The sequence below is a fragment of the Otolemur garnettii genome, unplaced genomic scaffold, assembly GCF_000181295.1.
Source record: "Otolemur garnettii isolate 467f Iridium unplaced genomic scaffold, OtoGar3 scaffold00034, whole genome shotgun sequence".
Taxonomy (NCBI): domain Eukaryota; kingdom Metazoa; phylum Chordata; class Mammalia; order Primates; family Galagidae; genus Otolemur; species Otolemur garnettii.
Window position 1 is genome coordinate 10,837,382 of NW_003852429.1, and position 14,759 is coordinate 10,852,140.

A 14,759-nucleotide genomic window follows, 5' to 3' on the forward strand; every position below is an offset into this window, starting at 1 on the left:
GAAATAAGTCATTTAATGAAAGTAATATATGTGTATTAAATTATTCGTTAAAACTATTAAACTAATTAGGACATGAGCTTATGGTTTTTACACTATAAACTAATTATTATTAGCAATATTATCATTCAGGATGGCAGTACAAGAGTTTTGCAAATTCTTTTAAGAAATTTCATTAAAGGCCTTTTAATAGAATTTTCCTTTTACAAGTTGACAAACATCTTCAAAATATAAAACACGTGTATTTTTAAAGCATTCAAACTAACATTTGATACACAGTCTTAGAAAAAGCCCTGATTCGGAGAGCATCCCCTTGTTGTCTGAAGGATCATCCTAACATCCACGGAAGCATCGATGGCGCTTACACACAACCCACAGGAAAACAGAAAACACTCCTTCTGAACAGGGGGAGGCACAGCAAAACCTACGCAGTGAGGTCAGCTCTGAGCCAGTCATCTAGGCAAATTAAACAGATGAACCTGCCAACGTGTAAACTGGAAGAGCTAGTGAAATACACAATACAGAACCTGAATCTTGGTCAACAGGCAACTTTGAGGTAGAGGGCAGCGGGAGTTTATTAAAACAAAAAGTGAAATCATGTTGTAACAGACTTCTCATCTGGTGATTCATTGAAAAGATAACCACCGTAATAACCCAGTGCTTCACAAAGAGCCCGTTGTACCTTTGAAAATAAATATTGACATGTGGATTTTCAAAGGCCATCCCCATCTCAGGGCTAGATTTGATAAGGGACGTCATAATCTTCACCATGGCAACCGGCGTCTCTCCACAATAGGTAAATGGAACATGCAAACAACCTGCCCGGGCTGTCAAAGCAGGTGGACAGTGCTGAGTGATGAACCTGGCGTCTGGTAACTGAGAGAAAAAGCATGGACTTGTAAACAGATGAGTGCAAAAAAAAAGCTGTTCAAAAACAGAATATCCTTAAGCTTTTGATTAGTGCTCAAAAAATAACGAATTACAGCCAGTGTCTGTTTTTAAGCACATCATGTATAACTGCTAATTTGAAAAATGACTCTCTCCATCATACACAGGTTTGCTTCATACATGATATGATATTGAAAAATAACCTTTTGGAAACATAAAAAACATACCAGGGCAACATCAGCGTGACTGAACATATTAGATTATAAGTGTTTTTAAAAGCCTGGAATTAAAAAAGTATATCTAAGTGATTGTTAGGATTGTGCTACATAAGCTCCTTATTTTTCAATAATTAACTCCCAAACATCATGTAATTCTAAGATGTGCATTACTGGGAAAAAATAAAATTACTATTGTGCCTTCGTCTGCCCATCACCCCAGAAACTTGACTGAGCTACGACCCTCTAAGTACTAACGGGTTCCTTCCTTAGTTTTGCTGTATTTTATTTATGCTCTTCACAGAACATAAATAGCATGAAATAGAACAAAAGTGATTTTATTTTCAACTGGGGGAGAATTTCTTGATTGCCATGAAAAAAATATTCAGCATTTTAAAGATTGATAATTTTTTCCATAAAACCTCCCTGTCCTGACATCACTTACTTCTAAACCATCCTATACTTTGGCCACTCTATCTTCTGGGGTTGGGTTAACTGAAGCAGGCAAAGCACGGAGAGACACCTCCGCACTCGCTCCTGAGCTCCATTTACGTGGAGAGAGACTTTTCCCACCACACCTTGTTTATGATGAAGAAATACAAATGCAACATGAAATTATGTTTTTAAGCTCTCCCTTAATTTCAAGAAAATAACACCACATGGACGTCGATTTATCTTCTTTCATACTATTTGCTGTTTTCCTTTTTAGAGTCTTAACAGCATTGACTGTGTTCTCAAGTCACAGGCACCACTCTGAGGACAGTCCACGATTAATTCAGTGACTCCTCATCATGGCCTTAGTGAAAAGGAACTCACTTTAAGGATGAGGAAATTAAGATACAAAACAATTACGTAATTTGACAGAGGGCAAGTAGCTAATCCATGCAAGCCTAGAATTTGAATGTGAGCGCTGAGGTCTGGAGCCTGCCCACTCAAACATGCTACACACCACGTTCTCTACAAATGAAACGATTAAACTAAAAACTAAAATGAAATGCAAAACAATCTGTCTAAAACAACAACGAAATGAATACCTAAATACAAGTTTCTCACAGCAGAGCTAAATCTGCCACATAAAGCTAACGCACAGGTTAGAAAGGACCAGGATCCTGACATCTCGTCCAGGATCCTCCCTACTCTACCACTGGTCACATTTCCAACAAATATTTACCCCACAAAACTTTCACCAAAATTGCAAATTGAGTAATCTAAGTTTAAAATTTTTCCAGTATCATTTTTACTTTAATTCTCTCATCTCCACCATCTCCAGCCAAATGGTATTTCCGTCCCCTCCCCCGACTTTACTATTCATGTTGACAGTGTCTGTTCCTCCCATCTATGCAGTAATGTCCTTTGGATCCCACTCCATGAGCTGTCCAGATCAGTTACCATGGAAGCTTCTTTACAATATCCCTACTCTTTTTTCTCTTCTCTATTCACTGCCAGCCCCTCCTCACCTCTCCCAGGTGGTTTTCCTACCTGCAGTTTGCCTGGTATAAGCCATCAGATTTAGACTCTTCACCACCTGCTGAGTGATGGACACGCCCTCCAGCAGCAGGGCCCCATCCTCTCTGTGGCCATGTTCACCACTTCTCCTGCCCCACTCCCAGCATGTAGCCTCACCTGGGTCACTGTGGGCTCCTCACAAATATTCTGTACTTTTTCAAATGTACCCCTGCCTGTCTCAAATATACCCTCCCACACGTAATAACACCCCTTGCACATCTGTGTGGACGTGCACCCGCATGCACACATCTCTGCACGGTGCTAACCGCTTTCCTCTCTCCCAAATCTGCACCATCAACACGTCCACCTTCTCGGGGCACTTCCCTGACACCTCAGAGGAGTTCACACTCTCCCTTTGGGCTCTTTCATGGCAGCACAGAGTAGAGTACAACCTACACCCAGGTACCTGCCACTGACATTAGACAGATGTCAATATTTTGCTTTATAATTCATGGTCGTAATTTCACATCTGTTTATGCAATTGTGACTAATGTCTGCCTCACACAAATTGGACCATAAGTGTCATGAAAATAGTTGAAATGTGTGATAACTAACCATTACATCTCCCGGGTCTGAGAGAAATGGATTCTGACAAGGGAGGTAGTAAGACATCCAGTAATTACATATATTGCTGATTGAGTTAAAATTAGAACAACAGTAAGAAAACCCAAGATGGCAACTAAAATAAAGCCTTAAACGTGCCCACGTATTTGACTAATTATACTTTCCACACCTCTAACTTAAAGATAAATCATAAATGTTGTAAATGGTATAATAACATGAATGTATATAGCACGAGCCTGGTTATATAAAAAATAACATCCACAGAGAAGAAAAAACCCCGAGAAAGAGAATAGACCAAAATATTCAATGTAACTGTATTTTGATGGTAATTGGAACATTTGTTTTTCAACATTTTATTATTTGCACAATTTCTCATGATGGCATCCTAATTTGATAGCCAATATGCATAGATTTTAATAAAATCTATTAATATTTTTTAAGAACTGGATAAAAATAACATTTCACAGATATTTGCAAATAAGTTTGCATGTGTATATGCAAATTACCTGAAACACATATTACTACTATCCTAACTGGTTGTTCAAGACTTTTGAGCATTCCGTTTATTAGTCTATTTTTATGCATATTCACATATCCATAAAACCTACGCTATGAGACTTCACTACACATACAACGGCCCACTGTGCACTACGGCCATTTATAGCTTAAGAGCATTCTTCCAAATAATTAAAACATAGTAAAAACAGAACCTTTCCTGAGGCCAAAGTATGTAATCAAATAATCATAGTAGGAAAAAATACATTTGACTGAGGATAAATGCATCAGCTATTTACTGTCAGGCAAAGGTAAGACTCAGTTTCTAGGCTTCCTGTGAATGGGAGGACATGATCCTTTGTTTTCTCACACACAACAAACCTCATCCTGAGTCTAACATGCACTGGACAACTCACTTCCATGTATTATTTCATAGACTGAGAGAGGAAATTGCCCCAGACTGACCGGGAAGAGTCCCCATGACTATGAGAATGAACAGAACCAGACTGGGCGGCTACAAGAGAAGAGAAGCATGTGTCTCTAATGGAGTCAAAAGTAGGGTGCTTGTCCCCAAAGTAGAGTGCAAGCCAACGCACTGCAGTGAGTGAAGACACTGTGTGGAGGCTCGGCGCCCGTACCCAGTGGTGAGGCACTGGCTGCAGACACCCGGGCTGGCCGGTTTGAACCTGGCCTGGGGTCTGCTAAACAACAGTGACAACTACAACCAAAAAACAGCTGGGCATTGTGGTGGGCACCTGTAGTCCCAGCTGCTTGGGAGGCTGAGGCAAGAGAATCACTTAAACCCAAGAGTTTGAGGTTGCAGTGAGCTGTGACACCATGATACTCTACCGAGGGTGACATACTGAGACTGTCTCAAAACAAAAAAACAAAACAAAGAAAAAGGCATTATATAGGAACTTCCTTTTTATCATCTCCAAAGTGAGAATGCAATTAAGCTTTGCTAATTAACACACTAATGGATCTAGGTATTTTCAGTCGGCTGCATGTCACTTTAGGTCTTTATAGCACTTGACACATGTTGAACATTCTGTAATTCCGGGGGTTACACAGTAACACTGGCTCTCAGTCATTTGCTCCCAGTCAATGGTTTCCAATATGTTAAAGTGTATGTGTTCCTGGCTAAGTAGATGTATACCGGTTAGGTTAACTACAGTTAGAATAGTTTGGGGGTGGGGGGGAATCCCATAGAGATAATGTGGATTAAAGATGATACTGATAAAATAAGAAAAACAAACACCAAGAAATAGTAAAGATGACATTTTCTTTTGCATGGATTATATAGTTAAAAATAAATACACAAACAAGTAACAATTATAAATAGTAATCTATTAAGATCTAATATGAAGTCATTCTAAAGAGTTTGAAAATGTTAAGACAATCTTAAATATATCTGCTACAATAAAAATAGAACCTCTTCTTAAATTAATGTAATGCACTGGGTTATAAAACAGTAAAAATATTACATGTGTGAAACAGATAAATTGATATGGAGGTGCATACTCAAGATTTTCATTAAACTCATGAATAAGACACCCATGATATTCTTCTAAAAAATGTTAAGTGCAAGCCCCACAAGACAAAAATTTTTGTTTTCAATCCTGATGTCATCCAAACTCCTACAACTCATGTTCCCAATTAATACCTGAAAGATGAATAAGTATCTCAAGTCCTAAACCTATATTTTAGCTAGCCATGCAAAAATTGCAAAATACTTTCAACTTGTAAAATTTCTAGAGTTCTTTATTCTCTTCTAAAACATCTATGCATGGCTGGGTGCCTGTGGCTCAAGTGGCTAAGGCTCCAGCCACGTACACCCAAGGTGGCAGGTTTGAATCCAGCCCAGGCCCACCAAACAACAATGACAGCTGCAACCAAAAAATGGCCGGGCATTGTGGCAGGTGCCTGTGGTACCAGCTACTTGGGAGGCTGAGGCAGGAGACTTGCTTGAGCCCAGGAGTTGGAGGTTACTGTGAGCTGTGATGCCATAGCACTCTACCCAGGGGGACAGCTTGAGGCTCCTGTCTCAAAAAAAAAAAAAAAAAAAAATCTATGCATTTGGAATACCTAGTCTGCTTTAAAAAATAAACACTTAGACTCTCTTCTTGTCTGTTTTAACTTTTCCTCCAGTTTTGTCTTTTATATCATATAGTATAGTATATATATGCTATAGATATGTATATACATGTAAGATTATATATATATATATATATATATACGCATGTTGCGCCTGTTAATTTTACTAAGAATGTTTTCAAGACGCTCCATGCATGAAACTCAGTCCTGAGCATGCTCTCTGATATTAATTAAAATGGAAATAATGAAAGCTAATGTGTATGCATATCAAGGAAAAAAAGAGAAATGTTTCAGAATATATTACCCTCAACACCCAGAACTGACAGAAATGCAAATTAGTCCAATTGCCTTCAGATCCAGGGGAGAAAATGCCCAACATTTTTAATTAAAACAATCCCTCTCAGAAGTGGGTTCAATTAAACCAATCGCTGCCACAAATTGTCTTCATGCCACATGCAGGCTGACAAAAGAGTGACCGGGAAACCTGTCAAACGGCGTATACACGTTAAATTCCTGTGTAAACTGGAAGACGCGCACAGTGACAAACCTTCTCCAGTGAAGGTGTCACTGCGGATGCATCGCTCGCGGTGTTTACGTACACACAGCCCTCGGTTCTCATTGGTTATCGGCCCAGGTTGCTCAATGTAGGTTCTCTTCTATTAGCTATGGAAAAATCACACGTTCTCTACAGGGTAGAAACAACTTTTGGAATATACATTTTTTTTGTGTGGAAAAATGTAGCAGATCTAATTAGATTTTGGCACTCCTAGCAGCAGAAAATAGTATTGTGAATAATTTGCCCAAAGCTATAAATTATCATCTAATCCAACCATAAAAATAAACCATGTCCAGGAACTTTTCCAAAAGGGCTGAGAAAATAAAGGTGGGCTAGGGACACAAAGGAAAATGACAGATAAAGCCAAAGGCATGTGAGAATTTGCTGTCTTTCTGTTTAGTCCTTGAGATGACACTCACTTTCCTCCACAGATGGACCCAGTGCCACCTGGAGAATCCCATCCTGCCATGCACCTTGCTCCAGCCATCTCAGAGTGGCCACCCAAGCCCCCACCCCAGTGCAGAGCACTGTTACGCATGTTACATTTTAACTGGTGTTTCCAGACTCTGAAATAACCTCTCCACCACTACTCTGCCTATCAGAATCCTATGCCTGCAGGTACTGGGAGTAGAATCTTCATAAAAAGATAGTTCTTGTCCTCAAAGAGTTTCCTGTCTATTGAGAGAAGGAAAGAACCTATAATTTGGCTTTATGTCAATCAGCTGTGGGTTACATTAGTGGGTTTGCATGTCTTCCTGCCCTGCAAATAAATTATAAACCCCTTGAAAATTTGCATTGTATATTATTCAAAATAGCTTATTGCTGTGCTTTGCACAGAACGTACACTTGACAAATATTTATCGAACTGAATTCACACTCTGATTGCTTTTTAAAGAATCTCTATTTGTACTAAATTGGTTTCATGGCAAAGTGCTTTTTTTTTGGTATCTTATTTAAGAATTTGAGGAGAAAAGCATGCTAGAGATAAAAAAAAAATGTGGGCTTTGAAATGGAAACACCAATAATTTTTCAGCTTCCCCCCCAGAACTATCGTGGCCAAAAGCCATAAAAATAGATGGAGACTTTACATCTTTTATGTTTACCCGGATGGAACATACTCTTCTTAGTAAAGTATCTCAAGAATGGAAGAAAAAGTATCCAATGTATTCAATACTATTATGAAACCAATATACAATCACCTACACTTTCCTATGAGTGATAAAACAAAACTATATTCCAGAAAGAAAAAGGGAGGAGGGAGAGGGGAGGAGAAGGGAGGCTGGGAGGAGGGAGGGTATTTGGTGGGACCTTATCTATTGTGGATAATGCAATGGTACATTTTAAAACTATTAAAAGTAGAGTATAAATGTCTTACCACAACAAATAAGTAAGTGAGGTGATGGTCATGTTAACAAGTTTGATGTAAGCTTTCCACATTGTATATCAAATTAGCACATTGTACTCCATAAATGCATTAGCATACACAGTTATTATTTAATAAGAAAAGTTTTTAAAAAAATTCTTTCTAGGTGAAATATATTAATAGAAGGACTGTGAGCAAGGCCTATTCTTTGGGGAAACGTTGAGGGGTTCATTACAGGGAAGGAAGACAACAAGAACACTTGCCCCTTACTCCAAGGAGCAGACCTAGCAGTGGGATTTCAGGATATCTAGTTCAAGGTTGAACTCTCACTAGTTTGTGAATATCCAGAGTCTACAAGCTCCAGAAAGAAGGAAATCTTTGAAATTCCATTAGGAAAGGACCCTTTCCAATACTATTTTCCAATGAGGATTTTGAATTGTAAAATTCTGATGTATTAGGAGACATATTAGAGCTCCCCTGGCCCCGTGATAGTCTAGAATTGGGCAATAATAAAATGCCCCAAATATTGTATCTATGGGTCCATCTTATTTACTTATATTTAAGTATATAAAGAAGGATAATTGTATGACAAAAACATCATGTGCCTTCCTCTACTACTATATTAAATATAAATTATAATTACATATTTCTAAAACTGGATCCTGAATATCAATCATATAATAGAAAGATAATGTGCAGAATTCCTGTGCTTACTGAAGAAAGAAAAACATGCATCCTTCAGCGACAACAACTGGGATCTGAGTCGATTCTGTTGTAACTGATCCGTCCAGGGGAAGCCTTCCTGTCCACACATGCGCCAGTGATTTCTAGTTTTTGAAGATCTCGTTTGCTCCTTGCCAGGACATGAGTCACAGGCACAGAAGCGGCAGCTTTATCCCGTGCGGTGTGCCTGGGTGTCACTTGGTGTGGCATCTGCAGCTCTTGCAGACACAAGCGTGTTATTCATCGTCAGCTTCCTTGTTAAAATGTCAGTGCCACTGGATACTAAAAGACACTTACATTACTTTGGGGGTAATGTACGTGTCTTTATGTATTATTCTTATACACTGCCACCTGGCTCAGATTGTGAAGCAAATAGCTAGGCATTTTAGTTACATTTTCAAATGCTATTGTCAGGCAAGGGAAATGTGAGATATTTTAAGGGCTATTTAAATACCATTTTAAAAAAACTCTAGGTATATATACATTTTGGCATTTGTGTCCCTAATGCCCCCTTTTCAGATAGAGTCTCAAAGTACCATTCAAGTTCTTAGCAGTATTTTTGCATCAGCATGTATTATTACATAGTGTTTCTGGTTATATTAGCACAACAGTCCATGCTTACTCAGCAGCCTCTCAACATTTCATGACAAGTCTCTTTCTATTTTCTCATTATAGGATTTTCTATTAAGAATACACTGTGGCAATAATTACTGCAGACCTCCTTTGGAATGATTGATCCTGAGGGAAACTGTACCATCTTGAAATCCTCAGAAATTCTATGCTTAAGTCATAGCATTTTGTCACAATAAATGAAGGGACACATACATGCCACACAGCAAAGAGTGGTAAAAGAATGGTTTTATTGGCCACCTAAGTGACCACATCACATCCTTTAGTTTTAATAGACAATCTTTTCACTTCATTCTGCTCAACACAAAAAACACATTCTTGTAAGACAAAATGCAATTGTACGTTAAAAATATTAACAACGTCTCTTGCTGTCTTCTTCACAAAGTTTGAGGCTAATCAAACATTATCAAATGGCTTGAGAAACAAGAACCCAGGAATGTTACAAATTTTTTAGAGTCAAATAATATGATGAAAAGTTTCACTGCTGCAAATATGACCAAGAAGAATGTTAATGCTACATGAGCCATGAGGTGCAATCTGAGAATGCTTAATAATCCTGCAGATTTTCATGAACAATCCCAGTGGCTTCTGATCACTGCTGAGCAACAGGGACCAGAAGCACTGTCGCACGTGGAAGGACTGAAACATGACAGACTGAATCCCACGAGACACTGGATGTTGGGAATGAAGGTCAGTGGTCCCTGAGAGACAGAGAAATGAATGAGGTGAGCCCTGATATTCCCTAAATTTAAGGGCTTGAGAGAGATTCCAGGGCATGGCAAAGGGAGTCCACAAGATACCAGGTGGACTCTCTAATTTGAGGAGTTGGAACTAAGAGTCAAGGGGAGCAGGGAAGAGGGTTCACAGAAAACTAAAGAGGAGAGAAGTTCCAAGATCCGTGGAGAGTCCAGAGCATTCAGCTGGGTTATGAGCAGAAATTTCATGTAAGGAAACTACTCAAGGCTGGGGAAGGGAACTACAGTCTCTGAAAGGATTAGCAGTTACCACACCCCCCACACACGGATGGAAACAGTACTCAGACTGGGAAAAGCCATAATTCAAATCAAGGTCTGGACTTAGTAGAGAGAGAAATTAGCTTTAGTCTGAACAGTGATTCTATCTCACTTAAGGAATCTTGAAAGCAAGATCTAAAAAGAGTATACTGTTTCCAAGTATCTTACCTGCAGCCCAGAACAACCTCAAAAATGTTAGAGGAATACATCAATATCTAGCACCAAAAAAGGTAAAGTTCAAAATATTGAGAATACAATAAAACATTTAGTCACCATGCAAGAATGAAGGAGATATGATCTATCAAGGATTAAAAAAAATCATAAATCAAGCTTGACCTAGAATTGACCTATGGTAGAATGTTAGACTGGGACATTTAAACAGGTATTATAACTGTATTGCATGCATTCCGAAGTTAAATATAGACTAAAAATACATGAAGGAGGCCCAAAATGAGCTTCGTGAGATGAAAGCTACAATTTGAAAAATGAAAAAATACATTAGATGCAATTAATGGTACCTTAAACATTAGAATAAAAGAGTGGTGAACTTGAAGACATGGCAATAGAAATTATTCCAAATGAAACTCAGCAAGAAAGAATTTAAAATAAATTAACAGAGCCTCACTGGGCTGGGGATCGACTTCAGGTGAACAGATGTTTAATTGGATTCTTCAGAGAAGACAATCAAAGGAGCAAGGAAAAAAAAATAGATATTTAAAGAAATAATGACCAGAAAATTTCCAAGTTAATTAAAACTATAAAATCAAAGTTTTAAGAGAGAGAGGGTCTCATTTTTTTTCTTTTTTGAGACTGAATCTCAGTCTTAGAGTGCTGTGACATCACAGCTCACAGCAACCTCAAATTCTTGGGCTCAAGTGATTCTCTTGCCTCAGCCTCCCAAGGAACTGGGACTATAGGCACCCGTCACTATGCCTGGCTAATTTTTCTATTTTTAGTAGAGATGAGTTGTTTTTGTTTGTTTGTGGCTTCGTATGTGTGTGTGTGTATGTGTGTGTGAGACAGAGTCTTACTTTGTTGCTGTGGGTAAAGTGCTGTGATGTCACAACTCACAGTAACATCAGACTCTTGGGCTCAAGTAAATCTCTTACCTCAGCCCTCCAAGTAGCTGGGACTACAGGTGCCTGCAGCAACACCCAGCTATTTTTTAGAGATGGGATCTTGCTCTTTCTCAGGCTGTTCTCCAGCTCCTGAGATCAAGCAATCCACCTGCCTCAGCCTCCTAGAGTGCTGGGATTACATGCATGAGTCACTGAGCCCAGCCTTAAAATAAAAATTGTAAAGAATGATCATATTGATTATTGGCAAGGATGTGGATAAACTGGAACTCTCATACACTGATCCTGAGGAAATAAGATGGTCTAACGTCCTTGGAAAACAGCTTCCAGGTTCTTAAGAAGTTAAGAACCGGCTCGGCGCCTGTGGCTCAAGCGGCTAAGGCGCCAGCCACATACACCTAAGGTGGCGGGTTCGAATCCCCAGCCCGGGCCCTCCAAACAACAATGATGGCTGCAACCAAAAAATGGCCGGGCATTGTGGTGGGTGCCTGTGGTCCCAGCTACTTGGGAGGCTGTGGCAGGAGACTCGCTTGAGCCCAGGAGTCAGAGGTTGCTGTGAGCTGTGAGGCCATGGCACTCTACCCAGGGGGATAGCTTGAGGCTCCGTAAAAAAAAAAAAAGAAAGAAAAAAAAGAAGTTAAGAACCTACCACGTGATCCAGCCATTGCCTAACAGGAATAAAAACATCTGTCCACATAAAACCATCTCCATGAATCACACAGTAGATTTATTTGTTAATAGCAAGAGCTGGAAACAATGTAAATGTCCATTCAACAGTTAAATGGACAAACAAACTTAGATATATCCATATAATCAAAGGTAACTTAGCAAAGAAATAAGAAGCAGCAGCAAAAGGAATTAATTATTGATAGATGCAAAAAAAGATAATTTGAAAATAATTATGCTGAATAAAATCATACCTACTCTTTAATTCCATTTATATAATAGTCTATAAAACTAACATATAATGACAAAACACGATCTGCGATTGAAGATCCACAAAGAAACAGAGGGACAAAAGGTTGGAAGTGCAAAGGGCACCAAAGAGCCTGGGAAATCGGTGGGTTGCTATGAGGATGCAGATGGCATCACAGACATAATAAAGAGACTTGTGAAACTCTACATTGTAAAGGAGAGAAATCTATCAGGCTAACAATAATCCAATTAAATCCAAAAAGGACGATATAGATCTCAGAGGAAAGAACACTATGACGGGTAAAGGAGAATCATTTCCCAATGATCAAGGCGTCAGTCCTCCCCGGGACATACGCATCCTGAGTGGGTCTGCACCTGCTCACAGAACCTCACAGACAGGAGGAAAGAACTGAGGGAACTTAAAGGAGAAATAGAACAATCTAAGCTGGCAGTCAGAAATTTAAATTCTGTTCTCGAAAACATTACAGAGCAAATAGAAAATCAGTAAGAACATAGGAAAAAATGTCTAAGGCTTAGAGGATTGTGTATGAAATTTAAAACATAAATTTAATATACTCAGCTAAGCCACTTGAAAGTACCATTCCTTTCTCCTTTCAGAAACAAAAGGTGGGACTCCCGAAACATAAGGAATCTGGAAAACAACTGCAATTTGACTCATTCGCAGAATTTTTGCAGCCATTCCAACCTAGAGCAGACCATAGTAATTTTTACGTTCAGCTGTGTCACATTGCCTGAAATATGGGATTAGCATGACAATAAGTATGATGTTAAAAAATCAAAGACATCTGTTCAAATTAAAGTGCATTATTATTTGATAAAAGTCAGTATCAAAAGCCTTTCAGTAAAAGTTACATCGCAATCAGGATAGTGCGCCAACCTTGAAAACAAGAATTACAACAGATGTGCAGTTTTTTAGCTTTTCTTACGAGAAAGAGTGAAGCAGTACGCTGGAAATTTTGCATGAAAAGGTGTTCTTAATTTTTTTGCATACATTTGCTTTAGAGCCAGGAAGCATTTTTCTAGATGTATCATATCAAGAAAATCAATAGGATAGCAAGTAAATTTAAGAAAATACTATCTGCACCCAACAAGGACTGAGCTATCCCTTCTCCAGAGCTGAGGCTCAGACATCTGAGAAGCAGCACTTGAGAGCGGGTATAGAACTCGTTTTGCCTGTTCATATCTAGAACTATTCAGAAACCTCCACTAACCGGGGAGATAACTGGAAATGCTAGTGTTAAGGACATTATAGCTACTTCCCCTTGAGGAAGGGGCAGACACTGAGTTCTGCTTCCAGCTAAGTTATTCCCCAGAGATTCCTCTTCCACTGCTTCTGGGAGGAGATGGGAGTGAGAGAAGCTTTTTATTCCTCTGTGCTGCTCCCACAGAACCGCCTGAGTTGGGGGAGCAGAGGCAGGGGGACTCAATCATCACAATAGACATTGACACTTTCAGTAGATGAGAAAAACATATAAACCAGAAGTAATGACAAGAAAAAAGAAAATCCATGTAAAATCCCTGGAAATCACGGTGAAAGTTCCATGGAGGATAACGTAGAACATGGTCTTGAATTTAGAGTTTAGTTGTGACTCAGTGTATATGTGTGCATATTGTGTGCAAATACATGCACATAAATAGATACACACCATCAATATATACACATATAGACATGTGTACACACACACACATACACACACACACGTAATCCTGAAGTTTCTGCAAGTTTTATCACCAGGTCGTGGTACTCTTCCTCATTTTTATTCATTAAGGCTTAGAGTGAATGGCATTTCATAAATATGTCCTTAATATATCTTAAAGGCACATCAATCACTAACATTCTATAATACAACGACAAGGAATAGCTTACTTCACATGGAAAATAAAAGTAAAAATCATTCCTGTGCTCTATTTAAATGTTGTCAAAGGCAAGGATTTGTGACTTGCTCGTTTAGCAGCAATTTGTTGAGCACTTACTATACTTTGTTGCAGACTCTTTGCTAGGAGTTGTGATGAGTTTACAGCCAAAGTATAATAGACACTGTCAATTGTGCCCAGCGTCAGTACACCACAGTATGATGTGGGTCCTGAAACAGCCAGGCTGCATAGAGACGGAATATGCTCAAGCACTCATAACAACAGTAAGAAGAATAACTCTCACTTCCTAGGCATGCACTTTGGGCCAAAAACCATTCCAAGTGCTCTTTAAAAACCATTCTAGGTGCTCTTTTAATGGTAACTCATTTAACCCTCATAGTGATGTGTTGAGCTAAGTTCCATTATTATTTGCAGATGAGAAAACTGAGGCATAGAGCCACTATGTGATTGTTCCAAGAGCAACACAACAAGGAAATGACGGAACTGGTATTAAGGCCCCATAGTTGGGCACCCCAGCTGTCCAGGGACCGCTCAGCTCTGGGTGACGAACCCAGTGTTCTCAGACCACAGATGACACACAATGAAGGGCACACTGCCAGATTGGAGGATGGCGATGGATACCGTGGGCATTGGGAAAATTGTCTTACAGAAGGTTCAGTCTGAAGCTAGTGATATGGAGTCATGGTCAGATATTTGAAGGGATGTCAAAAAAAAAAATGGACAGCATTACTTAGATTTGCTTTGGAAGACAGAGCTAAGACAAATAAGTGGAATGCCTCCAATACTGAACATAAATAAGGGCAGTGTTTGCTATCTCTTTGGTCACTG

The 14,759-nt window shown here is 39.1% G+C and overlaps 1 protein-coding gene across 7 annotated transcripts in view; it reads right to left on the reverse strand.

The window, feature by feature from the left end:
* FGF14 (fibroblast growth factor 14) overlaps positions 1 to 14,759 on the reverse strand; it is a 670,572-nt gene that overhangs the window by 150,512 nt on the left and 505,301 nt on the right. The window contains exons 1-2 of one of the 7 annotated variants that reach the window (XM_023513113.1): positions 3,020 to 3,051; positions 2,401 to 2,404 (exon numbers count right to left, since the gene is read on the reverse strand). The exons of the other annotated variants lie outside the window; for them this stretch is intronic. The gene's annotated coding sequence lies outside the window, so the exon portion shown is untranslated. Of the gene's footprint in view, positions 1 to 2,400; positions 2,405 to 3,019; positions 3,052 to 14,759 lie in introns of those variants that run through there. 7 annotated transcript variants of the gene reach the window in all.